Genomic DNA, 12,364 nt, shown 5'->3' on the forward strand with positions numbered 1-12,364 from the left:
CAGGCGAGCCTAGGGGCTCTAAATATGGGTAGCTTTCTCTCAGGACTCATTTTATGGGGACAATTACTATGACAGAATGGGGTCAATGCCCTGCTGCAGTGAAAACATAGTGTTCTCAGGATGGGCCTGCAGAGAGGAAGCAGGCTGGGTGGAGCAGGCCTGGCCTCTTGTTGCCTGCCCTGTAAAACTGGGTTGGGTGGCCAGTTTTACAAGGTTCAGGTCCCAGACTGACCATAACTTGCCTCTTTCCTATTTCCTGACCAGCCCAAATGCTGAGACTTATGGGAAGGTGCAGATGGCCAGGCCACTGCCCTCTGTAGCGAGTCTGTCTGTGTCCTTGAGAAAAGGGAGACCTTCTTGTCCCAGTTAATCATTCATTCATAACCCCAAACTTAGAGACCTGATAAAGGGATTCATAGATGCTTCTGCAGAGGGGGTATAGCTTAGTGGTTAGAGCATTTGACTGCACAGATGCTTCTACATAGGCCTGGTGCTTAACTTGCCCCAGCAATCAAAACAAAGCAAACCACAACAGCACAGCCAAGAAAATACTCCGGCAATTTACTCCGGCAACGGAACTCAAAAGCTAAGAATGTCCCTGTCTCCACCCAGTGCCTGCTTTCAGGTAAATGGTCGGGAACACACAAAAGATAGGCACCACAGCATCAATTAACACGGAGAGAGTCAGCACAGCCTGTCTGTGTGTGGTGGCGACACGTGTGTTTAGCATACCTATGGATGTCAGAGGATAATTTGTGGGAGTCAGGTCTCTCATTTCATTCTGCGGATTTGAGGACCCAAACTCAGGTTGCCAGGCTTGGTGGCAAGCACCGTTAACTGCGGTGCCGGCTTGTGGGCCTCAGGACTTGTTAAATTAGATATGATGAATCGGTACACACATTCTACTACTGATAATAATTTCAGCTCAGCATGCCTTTTTATCCCAGCATGTGGGAGGGTGGGGTAAGAATTAGGGGGCCAGGTTGGCAGGAAGAACAAGTTCAAGGTCAGCTTTAAACTGCATGTGGAAACCCTGTCTAAAGTGGGAAAAAGAGGAAGGAAAAGACAATCATTTAAAAATGTTCATGTCTCGGGAGCTGGAGAGATGGCTCAGAGGTTAAAAGCACTGACTGCTCTTCCAGAGGTCATGAGTTCAATTCCCAGCAACTACATGGTGGCTCACAGCCATCTATAATGAGATGTGGTGCCCTCTTCTGGCATGCAAGCACACATGGAAGAAATGCTGTATACATAATAAATAAATAAATCTTTAAAAAAATGTTCATGTCTGGGAGACAGAGGCAGGAGGATGACCAGAGAGTACATAATAAGCCAACCAGAGTTATGTAGCAAGATCCTAACTTTAAAAACAAAAACAAGGGGGCTGAAGAGATGGCTCAGCAGCTAAGAGCACTGGCTGCTCTTCCAGAGGGTCCAAGTTCAAGTCCCAGAACCCACATGGCAGCTCACACCTGTCTGATCCAGGGGATCAGCCTCCATCACACAGAAATACACGTAGACAAAACCACCAATGTACATTAAACAAGAAGGAAAAAGAAAGATTTATGAAAAAACAAAAGCCAAGTAGAAAAGTTAGCATCTGTTGTTAGACGTAAAAAAAAAAAATGGTTTTTGAGAGGCTGGAGAAATCTTTCAGAGGTTAAGAATGCTGGCTGCTCTTGCAGAGGACCCAGGTTTGATTCCCAGCACCCACATGGAGGCTTACAGCCAACCATTTATAACTCTAGTCCCAGGGTACCCAATGCCCCTCTGACCTCCATGGGTACCAGGTATGCACACAGTACACAGACATATATGCTCAAGTCAAACCCCCATACACATAAAATAAGTAAATCTAAAAACTTTTCAAACGTCATTTCAAACAGTAACAGAACGATCCTATTTTTCAAACATGTTGGGAGGGAACCTTCAAAAACACCAACCGTTATCTTTTGCTTGTAAGATTCCATTTTCCTATTTTTTTTGCTTCCTCAGAGAATCTCTAATATTTACCATGAACGTATTTTAATTTTCTAATGAGAAAAAAGTCATTTTCCTCCCTCACATCTTGGTCACTTGTACTCAGTCCAAGAAACAGACCTTGTTGGTACCCCAGAAGTCTCTTTGGCCTCCTTGAGTCCCCGTCCCTCCACAGGTCACCTGAGCTCTAAGCAGATGCCAGCTCACAGGCTTCCAGCTTCACAGGAACGCAGGTGTGCAGGGTGTGTCCTCCTGTGTCTAAGGCCTGCAGATAAGCCTGGGTGGCAGCGGCAGTGCCTGTAACACGGACCCGTGATGCCAGGACACCCTTACCAGGCTGATGCCACTGAAAACTCTAAACTTAGCAATTTGGTTCATCAGCAGTGTGAGTACCATTTCAAGCAGCACATGGCTAGGTGACACCGTTGCTGGCACAGGCAGATGGCATGCACGCAGGTCGCTTAAGGAAGTTCTGCAGTTGGTACTGTTATGCCCAAGTTTCTGGTCCCCAAGTGAATTCACGGAGCTGGATTTCCAATGCAAATTACAGGAGGGTTTTTAATTCAAACTCAAGTTTGGACCACACCTCCACCACACCAATGCAGTGGGCAAGGGAAGTGCAGCCCAGAACCCGGGGAAGGGGCAAACTTTTAAAGAGGAAACACCACAATCAGGGGAGTTGGAGTTCTGTCTCTTGGGGTTGGGTGAGGAGCACACAGGATAAGGTAGTTTCTGAACTCATTGGTCAGTTTTTGGGCGGGAAAACTTAACAAAGAGCCATAAATAACTGACAAGGTATCTTCAAGGACAGGATGTCTCCCAAGAACATCTGGACCTCGTTAAATTTTATGGCCCTGCTCCCTACCTTCTTAATTGGCTATTTTTAGGGTATCTGTTCAACTTCTGCTATCGTAGCACATTCCTGGAGCTGAGACCTGCTCCCCCAACAACTCATTATACTTCTTAAGATGAAACCCCTTCTTTAAAAAGGAGTTTCCGAAGTCAGGTCCTTATAGCGCTGGGTGCTCTAGCCCACTGTGTGTTTAGACACATCATGCCATCTCTGTGTGTCTTCAACAACAAGCTGCTTTGACATGCCCTCCTATGGATGCTCAACATGCCTGCTTCATACCACTTCCAGGCATTTCTGCTCCCTTCCTCCCTCTCTTTTGGCAGGATTTTGCCAAGTAGCCCAGGCTGGCCTCTAACTTGGGTTATCTTTATGCTTTAGCCTCCCCCTGCCTATAATATAGTGTTTATCCTCTGCACACAATAAAAAGAAAAACGCCACAAAGAAGAATGACTCAATTTGGATCAACCTCTTAAGCCCTTGATGCTTCACAACCTGTGGGAAATCCTTCTGGTGCTGTATGACCTTACACTCACACCGAGTGTGGATGCTCACTCCAGAGCAGGTTCAGTCACCCCAGCCCAGCTTCCGGTTGTCTGCTTCCCATCTACTCAGGTGTCAGTCCAAATGTTTGCCTTAAACCACTCCCTCCTGGTGACCACCTCCCTGAGGGCACCTCGGAATAGCCTACCTGAGTCACCGTTCTGGCCCCACACCCTGCACACACTGCACAGCCCTATGCCACAGAAACCATTTCACCGTGACCTCTCAGAACTGTGTCTGCTCACTTTAAATCACCCATTAAACCTCCCCCAGAGGAACCTCACAGGGTAATTCTCAATACTCAATAAAGGCATTAACCTACAGCTCTTCTTCTGTCTTTGTCCATGTGTTTCTGGCCTCTCTGCGTGGCCTACAGGCCACCTGCCTATCCCCAGACCTATAAGTAAAGACTTCTTTATTTCAAGCTTGTGTCTCCTAATCACTCAAAGGCCGAACTCTACCTAAGACCCTGAGGAAGTGGGTGGAGCTAACCCATGGCCACCTGGCTTCATATCCTCTAAGAAAAGTCACTTCATGGCATGTCTTCTAAGCCCAACTCAAAGTGTCAGCCACAGTTGAGTGGCTTGTGGGTCTACGGACTGGCCTTCTGAGAGGCCTGTGCCTGCCTGGGAAGAGAAATGGCCTCCACTGGTAGGGCCTCCGGGAGCTTTCAGGTTGGTGCAGTACGGTCTTAGATTAGTTATTGTGAGATCTTTAGAAAAAGTAACAGTTTGGATTAACTCAAGTTGCCGATCTATAAGTATCATATGAATTCAGAAGTCATCAAACAATCAGTATTGTGTGTGTGTGTGAGAGTGTTTGTGTGTGTGTGTGTGTGTGTGGTGTGTGTGTGTTTTAGTTTATGTGTATGTGAGTGCATGTGTGTGTCTATGTGTGTGGTGTGTGTGTGTATGTATGTGAGTGTATGTGTATGTACATGTGAATATGTGTGTGTGTGTGTGTGTGTGTGTGTGTGTGCGCGCACCCACAGGAAAGTCATGCTTCACCTGTGTGGATTAGAGGACAACTTGTTAATTCCCACCTTCTACTACATGGGTCCTGGGATTCAAACTCAGGTGGTCAGGTGGCAGCGAGCGCTCCTACCTGCTGAGCCATCTCTCCCCAACCCAGTAGTCACATCTCTAGTCAATTCATGGGTAAAAGAGGAAGTTTCAAGAAAACAATTTTTAAAAAAATGTCGAATTTCATGAAAACCCAAACACCACACTTCAAAGTTCTGCTGTGGGACATGGCTACAGAAAGGCCGAGAAGGGAGTGGAACCCTGTGTGCTGTAAGAGGGGAAAACCCAACACAGTACCTAGGATCCCATTGTGAGAACTCACAGACGAAGCGAAGCCACAACAGAAGGGAAGCAGGAACAGTAAAGTAGGAAACACGAACAAAGAGAACACAGTGAGATAGAAAACAAACCATACAGGAGAATTAATAAAAGATCTAGCTCTTTAGAAAGGCCAACAAACCAACAGACTTCCAGCAAGAGCAACAGCAAATAAGTAAGCAAATAAACAAATAAAGACAGGCTACCAGCAACAGAGGCTACCAACATCAGGCACAAGAGAGGAGCTGTTACTACAGCCCCTACAGACATGGAGCCCCGTGAGGGGGTCTGCAAATGGCTCACACCTACAAATTTGGCAAACTTGATAAAACAGACCAATTTCTACAAAAACTAAACCACAGGGCTGGAGAGATGGCTCAGCGGTTAAGAGCATTGCCTGCTCTTCCAAAGGCCCTGAGTTCAGTTCCCAGCAACCACATGGTGGCTCACAACCATCTACAATTAGGTCTGGTGCCCTCTTCTGGCCTGCAGTCATACAAGCAATCAGAATACTGCATACATAATAAATAAATAAATATTAAAAAAAGAAAAAAAACTAAACTACAACTCCTCCAGGATGAGGTAATTTGAATAGCTTATAACCATAAAGGAAAGTGGATTTAAAACTTAAAAGCTCTCCCACCCCCCAAGAAATATCCAGTCCCATCCAGCAGAATTAAATCAAGTAGTTGCAAAATTCACACAATTCTAAATCTTTCTTCCTGAAACCAGAAGAGGAAGAAACACTTCTCTATCATCTTAGAGCACTGCCATCAGAATCTGATACCAAATCCCAAAAGCACCAGCAGTGGAGACAGCCATAACCAATGCCTGCCATGAACACAGACACAAACTCAGTAAGAAAACATCTACAATCACATCCATCATTATAGAAAAGAGAACCATATATTAGGGTCCAATGGGATTTGCTCCAGGGATATAAGTTTGGTCTAATGTTTAAAAAATAATCAATGTAGTCTACATTGGAAGAATATAGAAGAAAAATCCCGTGATCTTGTCAATTAAGTCACAGAAACCATCTGACAAAAATCAACACATATTTAAGAAGAAATTCTCAGGAAAACAGAACAGGGGAGACCTGCTTTAAGCTGATTTTTAAAAAAAAAGCATTAACAGGGACTGGAGAGATGGTTCGGCAGTTAAGAGCTGTTCTTCCAAAGAAGGTGGATTTGAGTCCCACAGGGTGGCTCATAACCATCTGTAGCTTTAGTTCCATGGGATCTGATGCCCTCTTCTGGCCTCTGTGGGTACTGCATATAGATGATACACATACATGCATGCAGCTACAACACCCTTACACACAAAATGAAAAAAAGAATTATAAAAATATTAACAAAACTCTTCAGCTACAGGTGTAACAAGGCAGGACAGACTCTCACTGACACAATGCTGGAAGTTCAAGCTAATGCAATAAGGCAAGAATAAGAAAGAGAAAGGACACAGGACCATCATCTTGCTGATGGCAAGACTGTCTATATAGAACAGTCTAAGAATCTACAAATAAACAACCTCTCCCAGAGCTAACAAGTGAATTTAACAAGGTCATAAGATCCACATACAATATTAATCACCATATATAATAATTACATTAAAAATACAATACCATTGCAAATCACTCAAAAAAGTCCCACGACTCAGGTATAAACATAACAATAACATATGCAGAATTTGTATGCTTGAAACTCCAAAATGCTACTGAAAAAATATGTAAATGAATTGTAAGTTAACTCATGTTAATGACTTAGTGAATTTGACGTGGCAAACATGCCAATTCTCCCTAAACTGGTATACAGGCTTAGAGCAGTGTGAAGGTGACGAAGAGGTACCCTGAAGCCACATTCCAGTCAGCCAACACGAAACAGACTCCATGCTTTGGAGTGTGTGTGTGTGTGTGTGTTTTAAGAGAGAAAGAACATGAAGGGTGGTGGGGGATCTGGAAGGAGCTGGTGGAGGGGAAAGAATAAGAACCAGATATATTTTATGGGGGGCTGGATCAGAGAGAGATGGATCAGAGGTTAAGGCTGCTCTTCCAGAGGTCCTGAGTTCAATTCCCAGCAATCACATGGTGGTTCACAACCATCTGTAATGAGATCTGGTGCCCTCTTCTGGCCTGCAGGGATACATGCAGGCAGAACACTGTATACATAATGATTGAATAAATATTTTATGAAAAATTTAAAAAATAAAAAAACAATTATTTTTTTTAAAGATTTATTTATTTATTAAGCATACAATGTACTGCTGGCAAGGAAGGCACCAGATCTCATTATAGATGGTTGTGAGCCATCATGTGGTTGCTGGGAATTGAACTCGGGACCTCTGGAAGAGCAGCTAGTGCTCTTACCTTCTGAGCCATCTCTCCAGCCCATAAAAAAAAATTATTGCAAGTTTAAATAAGTTATTACCCGCCCTCCCCCCAAGAGAAAAGGAAAACTGCAGCTCGGGGGGGAGGGGGTATTTGCTAATGGGGAACCTGACAATGATTTGACACAGTGCGTGTGAAAAGAGGTCAAACCCAGCAGCAGAAAACACTTCAACTCAACCTGAAAACAGACAAGAGGTAGCACGTGACCGACCCTGTGCAGAGGAGTGCGAGCATGGGAACGATCTGGCATTCACAGTCACTAGGAAACACATATCAAAAAGCTTATCCTAAGATCAAAAAGGCTGACCACACCCAGGGCCAGGGAAGAGTAACCCTGGGTCACTCATGGCCATGAAGAGTCTGCGGGAAAGTTTGACAGTAGCTGACCTTCCAGGCACAAGGAGCAAAGTCTATGTTCCCACAATCACCTGTGAGCTAACAAGATGACTGGAAGTGGTCCCAACCTGGAAACAAGCAGATACCCTCAAGGGTGGGTGGATAAACTATCTGTGCTCCTCCAAGGAAGGGAGCACTATGCAGCCAGAAAAAGAACACTTCTCTAGGAACAGCTGGGCCCAAATTACTTGTATGACCGCATCTATTCAACGTTCTAAGTGACAAAATTAGAAATCTGATGACCTCAGATTAGTGACTGGCAGGGGTCAAGGAGGGGTGAGGTCAGAAGGGAAGTGGTTACCCAAGGGCAGGTAGGATGGAGGAAGGGTAGTGTGCACCTGAGCATGCGGGAATCCATAGCCGGCTGGTCACTGTGCCGCAGCTGTGCAAGCTGCCTCTCCGTTTGTTCTCATGAGCATCTGAATCTGAACTCACCTCCAAGCCAGCTCAGAATGGAATAAAAGAAAATAAGGAAGGGCTGGAGAGATGGCTCAGAGAGAAAGAGCACGCGGTGGTCTGGGGTTCGGTTCCCAGCACCCACATGGTAGCTCACCAGTACAGAGGGATCTGATGCTCTCTTGTGGCCTTCTTGGGCATAAGGCACGCGTGTGGCACATAGATATTCACACAGACGATAGTCATACACATAAAGTACACATGAGTAACTTGAAAAAGCGTTAAGGAAGAGCTGACATTTGGGTTTGGGGGATCTCTTGGTTCTCACAGCTTTTTTATGCTTGAATTTGATTCTCAGAAGAAGCAGGACTCAGTGCCCAGATAGATGCTGGTATTCCTGTCTATGTTAAGGCTAAGCCTAAGCCCATCTATAACCCATGCCAGCATCTCTGTGGTTCTTAGAAACAGCTCAGAAACAGTGGCACACCCACTGGGGCCACGGTCAGGCTGTGGCATCCACTATGAACATACAACTCAGCAGAAAGAGCTCACTGGGGCATTCATACAGAGGGCAAAGAACGAATTCTTCTTCAAGAAAAAAAAAAAGGAAAAAAAAATCTTGTGTTACACAGCCAGTCACAGGTCCGTAAACACAGCCCTGGTCTGGAGCGGTGTCCGCCACCACTGGGATCCCTGTATCGGCACTGTTTTCTCCCCGCAACCTGCAGAACTTGAAAGCAAGCCAGGAACACGTGTAGAATCTTCAGGGCAGTGTGTGGCCTGTCGCGCAAGCCACTGCCTTCGCTCCTGTCCCTGTGCTGGCCTTACTGTCCCAGGGTCACTAAGGCTGGCTGACAGCCAAGGTTTTGCCCCAGCACCTCTTGTGGCTTGCCCTTCCCTGGTGTGTGGCATCTTTGGGACAATGAGATGCGTAAGGAGCTCCCATCAGCCTGGGCAGCCCCCGGCCTGGCTGCCACATCTCCCAGGTGCTCTTTTCCATGGTAATTACAGGAGCAGATGAACTGCGGAGATCAAGGGTGTTCACTGAGACGTTCCCACATTTACACACATCATGTTTTGATCACACCCGCCATCCTCTTGTCCCCTCTACCCCAACCCTTCTGTTTCCCCTAATAACCCTTTCTTTTACTGCCCTGTCTTTTGAAAAAAAAAAAAGTGCTGGTTTCTACATGAGAAAAAGCACATATTACTTCTTTTTATCCCCCCAGGGAGCTTAAAACCTCCAGATGTGGGGGCAACATGGTTCAGCTGTCAAGTGTTTGTCACCCCCAACTTGGTAGCAAAGCCAGTGAAATCCACTCCTAGAGATGACACCGATTGCTATTTCCCAGGCTGCACGGCACATACTGACTGAAGAAGTTTAAGCACACACAAGCGCTTTGTTTTGAAGACGCCTTAGTAGCTCTGAGAAAAGTCAGCAGTAGCCAAGAATGCTTGTAAGTCATAGCTTCAGGCAACTGTCATCTCTCTGGGGTCCCTCTGGACCTCAAGCAAAGGCGGTGGTCTGAGGAAGGAATGTTTCTGGCCCACACAGACAGAGCCTGCAGGAGAGCAAGCTGGCATTCCCAAGTCAGTGGTTTTCTAGGGAACCTCCAGGAACTGAGCAGCTAACGCAGAGTACCCACAGGCCCTGTGCATGCAGGAGAGCTGGTGGGAGCACACCAGGGAGGACTCCTAGGTACTGACTACTGCCACAAAGGTAGGTGCCTCGTGTGCTCTAAAGAACAGCTTCCTCCAGGCTGGGGAGGCTTGTGTGCAGTCTCGGCAGGCCACGCGGCTTCTGGTTTGTGGAAGCCTTAGCTCCTGCAGGCTGCTGTGTCTACAGATTTCCTGAGGCAAGAATCCACAGTAGATGCTGGTGAGGGCTGGTGGGAGCTGGAGGAGAGCTGAGTTTCATTTTAGGATAATGTGAGAGGGCCAGCAGGGGTCCTGCTTAGAGGACAACATCTCAGAAGTGTCACACCACTGATGTGGAGCTGAGAAACGCCAGCTCCCGCGTGCTCAGCTAGAGCAGGGTCTGTTCTAGAACAGGGGTCTGGAATAAACCAAACCTCTGTCAATTCTGGGGGAAGCTACTGGGGTGTCAACAGCGACAGGTACATAGGTGCACATGGGATGAGTGCCCCTTACCATGGGGTTTCCCAAAGTAGACAACGGCAGAGTCTGAAGTCTGACTCCAAGCTGGGTTACAGGGGACATTCAAGGAACCTGCCCCTGCCCCGCCCACTTCTTCCAGGAATTGTTTATGTTTCAGATAATTCCTGACCCTGCCAGGACTCCTGTCATTCAGTGGCAGAAAGACACAAGCGGTTGGTTAAAGGGACAGCAGGAAAGTCTGCTGTTCTGTTGCAAGGAGCAATTGCATACTACATGTCGTCCAGGGCCAGCCAGCTGGTGACTCAAAGTCCTTTGTATGCTGAGTGGAAGAGAAACGACAGCTCTGCCGAGTTTCCCATCCCCCAGTGCCTGAGCTGGTTTGGACATGACCCCTCTTCCCGATCCCAGGCTCCTGCATGGAGGTGGAAGGCCCGAGGTGCCAGTATGGGCATCAGCATCTTAGCTCTCTCACCCTGCAGACACAGCACTAAGAGCTGCAGGGGCGCTGGGGTGCTGACATACACATGTAATCCTTATAACTGGGGAGGCTGAGGCAGGAGGATGGAGAATGGGAGGTCAGCCTGGGTTACTACATAGCGAGAGCTTCTCCAAAATAGAAAACAAAAGACACACCACCGAGCCTCTCACCCGGGCGGACAGCAATGGCTCACGACTCCCCTGGGCTTGCCACGCTACCCTACTCAGAGGGAGCCACGGGCCACTGCCTCAACCTGAGGCAGCAGATGGGGTTCTGAGCATTCTCCCAGCTGCACCGGATCAACAGAAACCTCCCCAAACTCTGAAAAACCGAAACCAAAACCAAGCAATACCTAAACAACAATGAAAATGTCTACTCCTTCAGGGGGGTGGCATCATCATTATCGCCACGCCAATGCCACCACCACCACCACCACATTAGGGATAAAATGAGCCCCCTTCCCTAGACTCAAAGAGGCCACTCTCCCAGAGGCCCTGGAGACAAGGGAAGGTACAGTCAGCTCACCTCTCAGAGCGCAACCCCCAACAGAGTACGAATGACACTCCACCCTTGCCCTGGGAAATGAGAGGGACCAGACTCACCTCGGGTACCACTTCTGCTCTCTCCCAGCCCCTGCCGCAGCCCTCCAACCAGTCTTTCTTTAAAACAGTGTGTGGGAACCGTCTAAGGCAGGAAGGGTCACTGGGCACTCATTGTTTATGGGCCCCATAAAACTGACATTCAGAAGTGGGGGGGGGGGGACAAGACACACTTCCTTTATGACCCAGGAGGACAATAAAGTTATATGATTAACAGTGACCTTGCCTGGCGCTTCTTAAAGTCACAGGTTCTCTGGGTCGCCCTGCTAGGAAATCACAAACTCTCTCAACAGTTGAAGGATTGGTATAGGGCGTTTCAGTAATAAGCAAGCAAAAGGCGCCGAACACTCTGATGTCCTGGCGAGCCAAACTGCTGCGTCTGGCAACTGTCTTGGTGGTTCAGCTCCACAGGCGTGGGGTGTGTTCAGAGCTCTGTTCTTGGGGTGGGGTGGGGGTCTGTCATGCTCTGTGTGGTCTGTCTGATTTCTTTTTCTTTCCCTGCCCATTTCCTTAAGAACCTGTGCATAAGGATACATAGCACACAGCATAGACAGTCATAACCGCCTTTGCTACAAGTCTCCAAGCTGCTTGCAGCAGGTCACTGAGGAATAAACATTGATACACGTAGATATTGGATGATGCTGGACAGGCAGGGAAGGGGCCCCAACTGGCAGGGCAGCAAGAGAAAGGAACTGGTTTGAAAGGCTGTGCCCTGCGTGGTTCCAACTACAGCACACCCTGGAAAAGGAAAAACTATGAAGATAGGAAAGAGGGCTGTGGGAGGGAGCTAGGAGCCATGGAAACAGATCTCCCTCCCGCTTCACCTGTGCCCCCACCCCCAACACCCTACTGGCCAGGCTGGTTTTGAATCTCCTGCTAGTCTTAAGGATTCTCCACCCTCAGCTTCCTGAGTAGCTGGGAGTACAGGTGCCGCATTTCTGGAAGCCCAAGAGGTTGAAGGTTTTCCTTATGAGGCTGCGCTGCGGGACACATGGCACTACATGTTTACAAAGCTGAAGAAGAGTGTCCCCCATAGTGAACTGTGGGCTCTAGGGTGTACCGCACGTCCGTCACTGAGGGTGTAGGGAGAGAATGGGTAGCAACGCCATGGTTTTTATTCAGCTTCGCAATCAATATAAAAACACCAAGTCCCTACGTTTAAAATAAGTTGAAGGTGGAAATCGCGATGCTTAGAGAAGCGGCTAAGAGCCATGCTGAAGGGCATGGAGCAGGAATAAAACAGAACGTGGACATCTACCCAGCCAACACGAACAGCAG

General features: G+C 47.5%; 1 protein-coding gene across 5 annotated transcripts in view; it reads right to left on the reverse strand.

Moving 5' to 3' along the window:
* The window catches only part of Pde9a (phosphodiesterase 9A), an 89,095-nt gene that overhangs the window by 29,732 nt on the left and 46,999 nt on the right, over positions 1-12,364 (reverse strand). Inside the window, exon 1 of one of the 5 annotated variants that reach the window (XM_038342597.1) lies at positions 11,090-11,154. The exons of 3 other annotated variants lie outside the window; for them this stretch is intronic. The gene's annotated coding sequence lies outside the window, so the exon portion shown is untranslated. Of the gene's footprint in view, positions 1-11,089; positions 11,155-12,364 lie in introns of those variants that run through there. One more of the 5 variants, XM_038342598.1, reaches the window with a different exon arrangement.

This window comes from Arvicola amphibius, chromosome 9 (genome assembly GCF_903992535.2).
Source record: "Arvicola amphibius chromosome 9, mArvAmp1.2, whole genome shotgun sequence".
Taxonomy (NCBI): domain Eukaryota; kingdom Metazoa; phylum Chordata; class Mammalia; order Rodentia; family Cricetidae; genus Arvicola; species Arvicola amphibius.